This window comes from Hemicordylus capensis, chromosome 5 (assembly GCF_027244095.1).
Source record: "Hemicordylus capensis ecotype Gifberg chromosome 5, rHemCap1.1.pri, whole genome shotgun sequence".
Classification (NCBI taxonomy): domain Eukaryota; kingdom Metazoa; phylum Chordata; class Lepidosauria; order Squamata; family Cordylidae; genus Hemicordylus; species Hemicordylus capensis.
In genome coordinates, this window is record NC_069661.1 from 112,052,527 (window position 1) to 112,063,997 (window position 11,471).

At 46.3% G+C, this 11,471-nt stretch overlaps 1 long non-coding RNA gene across 1 annotated transcript; it reads right to left on the minus strand.

Moving 5' to 3' along the window:
• Positions 1-360: 360 nt before the first annotated feature.
• On the minus strand, positions 361-9,790 carry LOC128326673 (uncharacterized). The gene is made up of 4 exons (XR_008308187.1): positions 9,703-9,790; positions 3,555-3,674; positions 1,649-1,731; positions 361-1,351 (listed from the first exon to the last, which is right to left on the minus strand). It is a non-coding gene; the product is annotated as an uncharacterized LOC128326673 (long non-coding RNA).
• Positions 9,791-11,471: the final 1,681 nt, after the last annotated feature.

Sequence of the window (11,471 nt, forward strand, 5' to 3'; positions counted from 1 at the left end):
GTTCAAAAATAGATGGCAGACTATGTGTTCCCACCCCCCACAATACTTTATTTGTTTTATTTTTTAAAATGATGTGCAGTCCTTCAACAGTATTTCTAGAACAGGTTACAAAATGTTTAACTGCTTGATCTGATGTAGAACATAAAACAATACACATAGTAGTATATCATGGAGAATTTGGGGTTGCCTTCCTGTTTGTGTTGTTGAATTCTGATAGAGCTCTTTAGAGACAAAGGAATTGCTTTCATCTAGTCCCACCTTCCTTCTTGTTGTTCATTTTGTCCAGGCAGGAGGTAGGAGTGCCTGTACCCTGCCCTGGTTCCAGTAAAATCCTCACCCTCTTGAACTGGGTGTCTGTGGAATGATAACACAAAGCTGCTGATTTTTACTCTTGTTTTGTGCAGTGTAAATATTCTGCATAGTGTTTGTTTTTAAAACATCTGGACATTGAAGGCCTCTTTTCACCAGCAATGATTTTATTGCTTAATTTGGACTGGTATTATACCTCTCCCATCTAAAACAATGCCCTCCTCCTGCCCATCAACTTCATACAACTCCAGAATAAAGACATAATTGTTCATGTAGAAGAAGGGAGCTCTTTGCTCTGCCTCAGTTATTGTAACAGCTGAGATGAAATTGAAATGCCACAAGATCTTGAGTCGAAAACTCACAACTAAGGTTAAGAGTATATTGGGAACACCCAATCTATTCCTCCAAGGAATTTTTAAAATATACAAGAAGGAAAGAAGTCATCATATTTGGATGTCTTTGGGCGAAATATTCAAACCTGTTTGATAATCACAGGTCAATTCCATGGGGGGTGGGGGCGTGTTGCAAAAGCAGTATATTTATTGCTTGATTTCTATACCACTTTTCATTAAAATAATCCCAAAGTGGTTTACAAAACAATTAAAACAATGCATAATTAAAATTCAAAAAGTACAGACTTTAAATATAAATATAAAAATAATATATCTCTATTTAAAAGTTTAAAAATCTATATAAAACAGTAACACAAAAAACACAAAGTAGCAGCAGTCAAAACTGTGCTCTCATAGAAAAGCCTGGGTGAAGAGCCACATTTTTACTAGTTTTCTAAGACCTGTTATGGAGCCTGAGGAGCGGATGCCAGCCAGGAGAGCATTCCAAAGCCTGGAGGCAATGACTGAGAAGGCCTTGTCCTACGTGTTGCTTCACAGCCAAGCCTCTCTCACCATCAGCATGTGGAGCAGAGCCCTCTCCGATGATCTTGTCAAGCAGGCAGAACTCCTTAGGAGCAGGCAGTCCTTCAGATATCCAGGGCCAAATCATTAAGGACTTTAAAGGTCAAAACCAGCACCTTGAATTGGACCTGGAAACAAATTGGTAGCCAGTGCAGCTCTTTAAGAATGGGTGTAATGTAATCCCAACAGACAGCTGCAGATAAAATCCTAGCTGCCACATTTTCTAGGGCTGCCCCACGTGGAGCATGTTGCAGCAATTCAGCCGTGACGTGACTAAGGCATGGGTAACTGTGGCCAAATCTGCCTTCTCAAGAAAGGGGTGCAGCTGGTGCACTAACCAAAGCTTTGCAGCCTCTGGCCACCGCCTCCCCCGAGCATTCAAAAGCAGAGCCGGTTCCAACAGTATTCCCAAGCTGTGCACTTACTCTTTCAAGAGGAATGTGAGCCCATCCAGAACTGGTCAAATCCCTTCAGCCTGATTGGCTCTCCTACAGCACCTCCATCCTGTCTGGATTCAATATCAATTTGTTAGCCCACATCCAGCCCATCATGGTTTCCAGCCCCCAATTTAGGTCATTCACTGCCTCCCTGGGATCAGGTGATAAGGAGAGATAGAGCTGAGTGTCATCTGCATATTGCAGACAACTCAGCCCAAGTGCCCGCATGACCTCTCCCAGTGGTTTCATGTAGATGTTAAACAGCATGGGGGACAAGACCGAACCCTGTAGGACCCCACAGGCCAATGGCCAAGGAGCTGAGGAGTAGTCCCCCAGGACCACCTTCTGGACCCTCCTCCCAAGAAAGGACCAGAACCACTGCAATGTAGTACCTCCACTCCCCATACTCAAGAGGGGGTCCAGAAGGATACCATGGTCGATGGTACTGAATGCTGCTAAGAAGTCCAGCAGAACCAACAGGGACAGACTCCCCCTGTAAGGCTCCCTGTGTAGCCTCCAACCACCTACCCGTACTTTCCCTGACAGATTGTACTAGCCATGAAGGGCAAGGGTCTAGAGCACATGATGTTGATTGCATACTGCCCAGGGTCTTGTCCACATCCGCAGGTTGCACCAATGGAAATGAATCCAACACAATAGTGCTAGATGGTACCTGAGGCACATCTGTTGGAACTGCCAAAATCCTTGCATCCAAATCAGCATGGATGCAAGTTACTTTATCTGCAAAGTGTCATGCAAACTGGTCACAGTGGACTATAGATGGTTCCTCCCTCATTATGCAGGAGAATGTGTGAAGCAATAACTTTACTACATGAAAAACCTCTGCTGGCCTACACTGAGCAGATGCAATGGAAGGCGGTTGGGGGGGACACATTTCTTTGCCATCACCATGGAGTACATGGAGTGCCATCACCATGGAGTAAAAATGGGTTCTAGCCTGTGTTCAATTGGATTTGTCACAATCTTCCTCCAGCATCATTCTAGGCATCGTCTGAGTTGTTTAGCACCCTAAGCTCTGAGGAAAACCAGGCTCCATAATGGGTTCCACCAAGCCTGAGGGTGTTTAGGAGCAAATGTGTCAATAGCCCGGGCTCTCTCCACATTCCATAGATTTACCAGGGCCTTGACAGAGTTGCCAGCTCTGGACTCTAGAAACTCCCTCAGAGCTGTCTAGAAACTGAACAGATTCATAAGCCACTGGGGGCAGACCATTCTAATTGGCCCACTACCCCTGCAAAGGGTAGTTGTAGCAGTCAAACTAAACCCCACCAGATAATGATGGGAGTCATGACAAAGGAGTTATCTCAAACTCTAATCATCCATTTCCTGCTCAGCAAAAACCAGATCCAAAGTATGTCCTGCCACATGGGTAGGGCCCAATACCAATTGAGAATGGCCTATGGTTGCCATGGCGGACATGAAGTTCTGAGCTACCCCCACTAGGGGGGACTCAGCATGGACATTGAAGTCCCCCAAAACAATAAATCTGGGAGAACCCAATATCACCTCTGAGACCATCCCCATCAGCTCAGGTAGGAAGACAGGTACAGCGGGGACAGGTGCAGCGGGGTGGTTGGTATACCAACAGAATACCCAACCTATCTCAGAGGCCCACCCTCAAGGATAAACACTTGAAATCTGGAGATTGCCTAACTGGGCACCTGGAAATGGGAAAGATCTCATGATAGATGACTGCAACGCTCCCTCCCCGACCCTCAAGGTGGGGTGCTGCAGGATGAGGAAACCTGGAGGACAAAGCTGAAAGAGACCAACCCCATCCAGCTCATCCAACCAGGTCTCCATCACACATAACAGGTCAGCATGCTCATCCACAATCAAATCATGGATGAGAGATGTTTTACCATTCACTGACCTGGAATTCAGCAGCAGCATCCAAATCCTCGAGGGTGTGTTCTCAGAGCTCCCTGGGGCTGCAGGACTGGGAGACGAGCCAGAAAGAGGAACATACATCAGTTGTCTGGACCATTTCCCCCTGTAATGGGAGTCCAATGAGAAGGGTCTAATGAGAAGGAGGGAAGCCAGTACAAATTACTGGGGCTCAGCGCTCTGGAAGGGGGCCTGGGGGAAGACCATGTTGTATATGCCCCCGCCACGAGGCCCCCCTCTGTTGTCACTGCGTCAACACTCTATTCAAACTGTGCAGGTGCGCTGGAGCACCTCACAGTTCTCAAGGGCCGCTGAGCTGGATGGTCAGGCTCAGCGGCCACTCCTGCTCCACCCACTGCCAATACAGGGTGGGGGTGCTAGGCTGGCGCGCACACACACACACACACACACACACACACCCGCGGCCATGCACATGGCAGCTAGAATTATTTTAAAGATCGGCAGTTTGGCCTTGCAGCGGTGGCGGCAGCAGCAGGGGGGCCTTGCGGCGGGGGGGGGGGAGCCTCGCTGTGGTGGTCCAGACACCAAAATTACCTACGTGCGCCACTGCTTGTGTCGTGATCTGAGCATTTCCGACTATATGAACATTCACTTCGGTGGGGGGCCTAACCGGCTCTCAGCGGTGCTGCCTCCATGCCCAGGAATGCTCACACCAAACCTGGGCCGAGGCAAGCACTACAACTTCCAGCCCAAATACCAACCTTTGAGCTGAAGGTGGGGGAAATTTTAAATAAGGCTTCCTAGATGAGACAAGCCAAGAGCAAGACCCCTCTCACCCTGTGCTCTCCCCACACCTGAAGCAATCGTAGACACCCCCATAGACAACTCAGAGGAGATGGCCCCACAGACCTTAAACAAGCCACTGGCAGCAATCCTGACCACACATATCCAAATAGCCAACCCCAAGGAAAAAGCCACTCTGGGTAGCTAGTTGAAATCTGGAGATTGCCTAACTGGACACCTGAAAAAGGGAAAGTTCTCGTGATAGATGACTGCAACGCTCCTTCCAAACAGGCTGCTGCTGTTGTACCAGGCTTCTGCTGCTGTCTGCGCACCAAGCTGCTGATCTCTTTATGTGGGCCAACACAGAGTGTTAAGACTCTTAACAATCTGTGTTACTTAGCCCACATTGTCAAACTTGCAGGGGATAGCCAAATAATCTTCCTGCCAGTGAAACCATAGTTGAAAACTATGGGGAACTGTTGAGAACTATGGAGAAAAAGTATTTTGCACAAGGAGACTACTGGCCTAACAAGATTTGTGGGAGGAGCCCTTGCTAACACTTGTCTTCTCAGAACTCTCTGTACAGTACTCTGTCTCAGTAGAACTGCAGGGAATAATATCCAGCTGGAACTTCCACTCCACTGATTCAACTAGGGATGCAAGGACAATACACTCTAGATAGGGAAGTAAAATGGGAGGGGAGGAAACCACGCTACAGATCTATCCCATGTAGGCCTGTACAAATTCAGAAAATTCGGATTTGGATTTGACCCTATCTGAATCAGATAATATCAGATTTGAATTCTATGGGCTCTGGAAATATTGGATCAGATTTGGAGTTCAAATCTGAATTCCAATTTAAATTCATATTTCCCCATAATGGTCAATGGGGAAATTGCGGGAGGCGGGGGGGATCACCAAAAATCACCAGTCAGTCCTAGAACCTTGAAACATGCTCTGAATGTGTGGAAGAAGGTCAGGGCCTCCTGTAGTGCATTTGAAGTGAATTGGTCAATTCCCTGATTTTTGCTCAATTTTTGATTTTTTTTTTTAATGGCTAAAAATTGTGAAATCTGTCTTGTTTCAAGCCAGAACTTTACAAAAACTTCTGAAACTGAAAACCTCCTTGTACCATCATTCCACCAACATGTGGAGTAATCTGCCCTTTGCCTTCATGAAAAGGCATAACAGCATGTCCCCTCTGCCCCTCATTTTATAGTTCTGTAATGGATGGGCATAGTTATGAAATCTGATATACACAAAATCCACACTGGCAGGGCTTTGTGTATTCCCACCCCAAACCGCCCCCCCATTGTTGAATTTTTGAAATTATTCTTTAAAATGGCTAAAAATGGTGAAATCTGGTGTGTTTCAAGCCAGAACTTTAGAAAAAAACAAAATCTTTCTTTTTCTGAAGGGCTTCAGATCCAGACCATTACAAAATGTTCTGAATCTGAAGCCCCTCGGAAGAAGAACAGAAGTCTATTTCCCCATTCACCTCTCTAGGGAAAAATCCTATTCCATTTTGCTAATTCTGAAGTATTTCCAAAATTAATTTTGATATTTCAGAATCAATTCTGACTTTACCAATCTGATTTTTTTAAAAATGGATTAGGATTTTACCAATCTTTACCTGTTTGGGGTAATTTCAGATAAAATCTGAATTTTAAATCTTAATTTGCACAGGCCTAATCCCATGATTCTCCATTTCTCCTTCAGAATTGTGAACTATACATTGTCAGCTAATCAGTGTCTCCCACAGGAGAACAGGGTAAGCATGCCATCTGTTGATAAATGCCAGGCACTCCGCTCCAGCCATTCCTACTGTTGGCCAAACACTCATGAGCCCTTTTGATTTTTAGGATTGCAACCTGGCCACATGGAGCAGATACACAGGGTGCATCACTCCAGTTTTGCACAGGGGTGGGAAAGGTAATGCCCCAGTCACCACGCTCCCTCCCCCCCGCAACATTGAGTAGGGTGTCTTTGGATGGAGCAAGCAAGGGCACTATTGCCTAGGCACTCAAGTGCCACCACCCTGCCTCTGTCACTTTCTTACAAGCTCTGACCACACAATCAGGCCCAGGCACCATGTGGGGCACCACTCTCTACTCTTGTTTCTTGTGCGCTACTTTCTCTGTGCCTCTCTGTATTCTCCACAGGCAGAATTCCAACAGGTGCAGAGGATAGGGCCCCCACATTCCCCATGCTATGCAGATCACAGGCCCAGCAGAAGTCACCAGCATAAATCCAGATCAATTACTGTTGGGCTGCCAACTTACTTGTGCCAGGCAGGACCCTATGGCTTTGCAAGCTTTATGACAAACAGAGTGGAGTGGAACTTCTAAGGGAGGTGAGCTGGATAAGGGTGCCTGTAAAACCAACTTCTTTCACCCTTTAACATTTGGAGGCCAAGCCAGGAAATGCTGGCTGGGAAGTAGAGTGGGACAACTGGAAGGTTAAACAAAATTCTACACATGCGCAGCCAGCATTCAGAAAACCAGGCACCCAAAGCCAGTTGCTTTGGCACAGACACAAAAGTGTTAAATTCTTTAATGGTAGCCTCTTACTCTGGATGAAACTCTCCTTGACTACTATGAACTATACGACCAGCCACCCCTATACGACCAGCCAAGCAGCCTTCAGTGAGTACCTTTCTTCTGTTTGAGTCAATATCCTTGAATTCCACCCCCCTCGCAATAGATGTTCTCCAATAGTGGTGTGCATTTTGGAATTTTCTTGTTTCGATTTGTATCCGAATCAAAACACCCCCATTTTGTTTTGTACCCAAATTTTCTGAATCCGAATCAGCCGTTTTGTTTTGTAGCCGAATTTTCTGAATCCGAATCCAAATCGATTTGGATTTTTAAAAAGGGTACCAGGGCAAAAAGAGTGGGTGGTGCTGGTAGTGTCCAATGGGTGGAAGCTACCACCCAAATTTCAAAGGAATTAGGCAAAGGGCTGATTTTTTGTGAATTTTTAAAGTTTACACATCTTTAAGAATTTTCCCATAGGGAATAATGGAGATTCCAGCAAATGTATCACTTCAAATCAAGGGGAAAGGGATGACCCGGAGCACAGTGTGGTGGGTGGTAGTGCCCAAAGGGGGCAAGGAAACTTCCAGAATTATCTCAAAAGAATTAGGAACATAGGAAACTGCCATATACTGAGTCAGACCATTGGTCTATCTAGCTCAGTATTGTCTTCACAGACTAGCAGCAGCTTCTCCAAGGTTGCAGGCAAGAATCTCTCTCAGCCCTATCTTGGAGAAGCCAGGGAGGGAACTTGAAACCTTCTGCTCTTCCCAGAGTGGCTTCATCCCCTGAGGAGAATATCTTGCAGTGCTCACACATCAAGTCTCCCATTCATATGCAACCAGGGCAGATCCTGATTAGCTATGGAGACAAGTCATGCTCAACCACAAGACCAGTTCTCCTCTCCATTGGGCAAAGGGCTGATCTTTTGTGAATTGTTGAAGTTTACGTGTCTTTAAAGATATCTCCCATAGGGAATAATGGAGGTTTCAGCAGCCCCATAATTCCACTTGGGGGGCACTGGGGTTTCCCAGAGCGAGGGGTTGTGTAGTGCACATAGGGTGCCAACCACCTCCATACCCACAAGCCCTTGGGGTACTGGGTTTTGTGTTTCTGAGGTGTTCATTGTAGATTCTCTGGTAGTATATGAGATTTTCAGTGAAAAACAAGAATCCACTCTCATATGCTACCAGAGAATCTACACTCAGAACACCACAGAAACAACAGAACCCAGAACCCCATGGGTTAGCAACCCTTCCCCTGGCCAATGTGAGTGGCAAGAAGCAAAAGAGCCAATGGGGAACAAGGAGGGAATGGTCAGCAGGTCAGCCCATGATTTAGGTCACCGATCAGAAGGCTGGGAAATTCAAAGAGATGTCAAACACAAAATGGAGACTGACTCAGAGATCACCACAAAATGGAGGTCTGAAACAACAAAACATTTTGTAGCTGAAACAGGGACGTTTTGTTTTCTATACAAAACTTTTGGATCTGGAAAATGGGTGTTTTGTTTTGTCTACAAAACACCTGAAACAGGCTGTTTTGGGTACAAAACGTTTTGTATCCCAAACATTTCGCACATCCCTATTCTCCAATCAGATTTAAAACACTCTCTTTGTTTTCAGATGTGTTGTCTGGGGCGGGGGGTGGTTGGATTTGGATTTCCATGTTGCTCTCCACCACAGCCAGTGTTATAGGGTGAGTACAGGACAGATAGGAACACAGGAAGTTGCTATATACTGAGTCAGACCATTGGTCTATCTAGCTCAGTATTGTCTTCACAGACTGGCAGCGGCTTCTCCAAGGTTGCAGGCAGGAATCTCTCTCAGCCCTATCTTGGAGCAGCCAGGGAGGAAACTTGAAACCTTCTGCTCTTCCCAGAGCGCCTCCACCCCCTGAGGGGAATAACTTACAGTACTCACAGTTCTGGTCTCCTGCTCATAAGCCACCAGGGCAGACCCTGCTTAGCTAAGGGGACATGTTATGCTTGCTTCAGCTCTCCTGAAACCAATCTACAATTCCCAGCAGGGGCGTAGCAAGTTTGGAGTGGGCCCAGAGACAAGATTTTAAAATGGCCCCCCCCCAAAGTCCAGGGCCTCCGCACACCCCAGGCCCCCAAGGATTTAAGTCTGATATTCCAAAATAAGTATGCTGCCTGCAAATACATTTCACTGAATACACACACACACATCACAATATATAGTGATATACATTGAGTACTATACATTTGTATTACTTTTAATGCCTAGAACACACTAGAAAGATGAATTATTAAAATGGGCCCCTCGCTGCAGATTAGCAAAGGAGACTTTCAACCATGCAGGGTGAACCTATGTTTGTTTTCCCAGAATTCTGAACAAATTCAGTCAAGTTTGATTGCAGGAGATTTTTCACAGGAGGCTTTTAAAGCCCTTTAAGACACATCTCCTCTGGAATGGAGGTGCTGCATTCACATGTTGGCCAGATTTACCCTAAAGTCCCTGCAAGTTATTGGGGAGCAGTTCACACACAAGAAAAATAAAATAAAAGCACCACACATGCTTCACAGTTCTCACTCAGACCTTCTGGGTTGTAAAACAACTTGAACATAAGTGCATTTATAAATGAATGAATGAATAAATAAAATTAATAAAATACTGTTCCAGAAGTTTTTGCAATTTTCTGCCATGAAACAAGCCACTTATAGGACTTTTTAGATAGTTTTTTTTAAGTCAGCAAATTTTCCAAGCTGTTTCAAAATAAATATTCAGAGACTTCTTGGTCCCTCCCCCCCCTCCAAGCCCTATGGCAAGCAGATCCCTATATATGGGGCGGGGGGGCGGGAAAGGTAACCACAAAAAGGAGTTCACACTCTACCTGGCAAATGCTGGTCTGGGTTAAGCAGGGCAGCAAGGGGTCTTCTGCTGCAGAGAACACTCTGGCTGCCTCCTCCTTCCTGGCTTGCTTGGGCCCTACTCGAGTTCAGGCTTCACTGCAGGCCTACACGGAGGCCTCCGTGGAAGCCCCGCCCACCCGCCGATCAGCTGAGAGGCGGGAGAAAAGGAGTTCTTTGCAGCTTGCCTGCTGCTTCGATTGCGGGCCAGCAGAACAAGCAGGAGAGACGGCGAAGAGGGCAAGTGGCTGAGAGGCTATGGGGCTGGGCAGGGGGCAATGGGGAGTCACATGAGGTGCCCCTGGGGTGCCCCTCCAGGCAGTGGGGCCCCCAGACAACTGTCTCCCCTTGCCCTATCATTGTTACGCGCCTGATTCCCAGGGGGTAATGTCCATCAACATCAACAGCCCCTGGTGGCGCAGTGGTAAAACTGCTGCCCTGTAACCAGAAGGTTACAAGTTCAATCCTGACCAGGGGCTCAAGGTTGACTCAGCCTTCCATCCTTCCGAGGTCGGTAAAATGAGTACCCAGAATGTTGGGGGCAATATGCTAAATCATTGTAAACCGCTTAGAGAGCTCTGACTATAGAGCGGTATATAAATGTAAGTGCTATTGCTATTGCTAACATGCCAGGACAGAATTCTTGCAAAGCACCAGCTGTTTCTGAAGACTTACCAAAGAAGTTGATAACCAAAGAGCTGATTTCAAATCAAGCTTAGGGTAGTTCATTTATCTGTATTCCTTAGAGCTGAAGCTCTGGTCCATAATAGTAATAACATTAACATTACAAGGCATTCAGTTTAACATTTGTTTAGCTACCTGATTGCAATGAGGAGTTCTGCATATACTTTACTCTCCCATTGATATCAGTGGAACTTAGAAGTAAGTAGTTTTTGTTTGTATGTATGTATTATGAAAAAAGGCTTGGGACTCACAGAGGGGTATTCTAATTGTTAGAATTCTTCCCATGAGCTAGAACATTGAAATGTGGTGCACAAATGTAGTTACTGAAAAGACACCAAAATTACTAGGCACATTTGAAATCTCAAAACCCACTGGTCTCTCTCTCTCCCTCAAAAAAGGGACTTACACAGTACTCCAGAATGATTAAGCTATTTTCACATTAAGCTAGCAAGTGTAATTCAGAATAGTTAAGCTATTCCCAGGGGCAGTTCCCCACGTGTTGAAATGAGGCAGTCGCCTCAAGCGGCAAATGGGGGAGGGGAGGGGGGTGGGGCAGGACAGACTCAAGCAGATGATGGACAGGTACAAGGAGGCGGGGCCAACATGCTCTTCCTTCTTGTTGTCTCCAGCTTGCATCCACCTATCAGACATGAGCTGGAAGAGGCAAGCAAGGAAAGGGCATGTTGCTCCCTCCTCCTCCTGCTCGCACCCATCCAGCAGCACAGGTGATGGACAGGCATGGGTTGAAGGCAGACAAAACACACCCTTGGAGGAAAGGGGAGGGCAGTGGGCTCCAGATGCAGGAGCAGGGCAGCACCATCACACCTCACCTCAGGCATCCATTTATGTTGAGGTGGCTCTGGCTACTCTCACACTAGCTAGAAAATGGAGACTTGAAACACACACAGCATGACAACTCCACCAGAAAAGTCTGAAAATGGACATTTGGGCATAAAGGTAAGGTAAAGTGTGCCATCAAGTCCATTTCGACTCCTGGCGCCCTATGGTTTTCTTTTGGTAGAATACAGGAGGGGTTTACCATTGCCTCCTCCCGTGCAGTATGAGATAA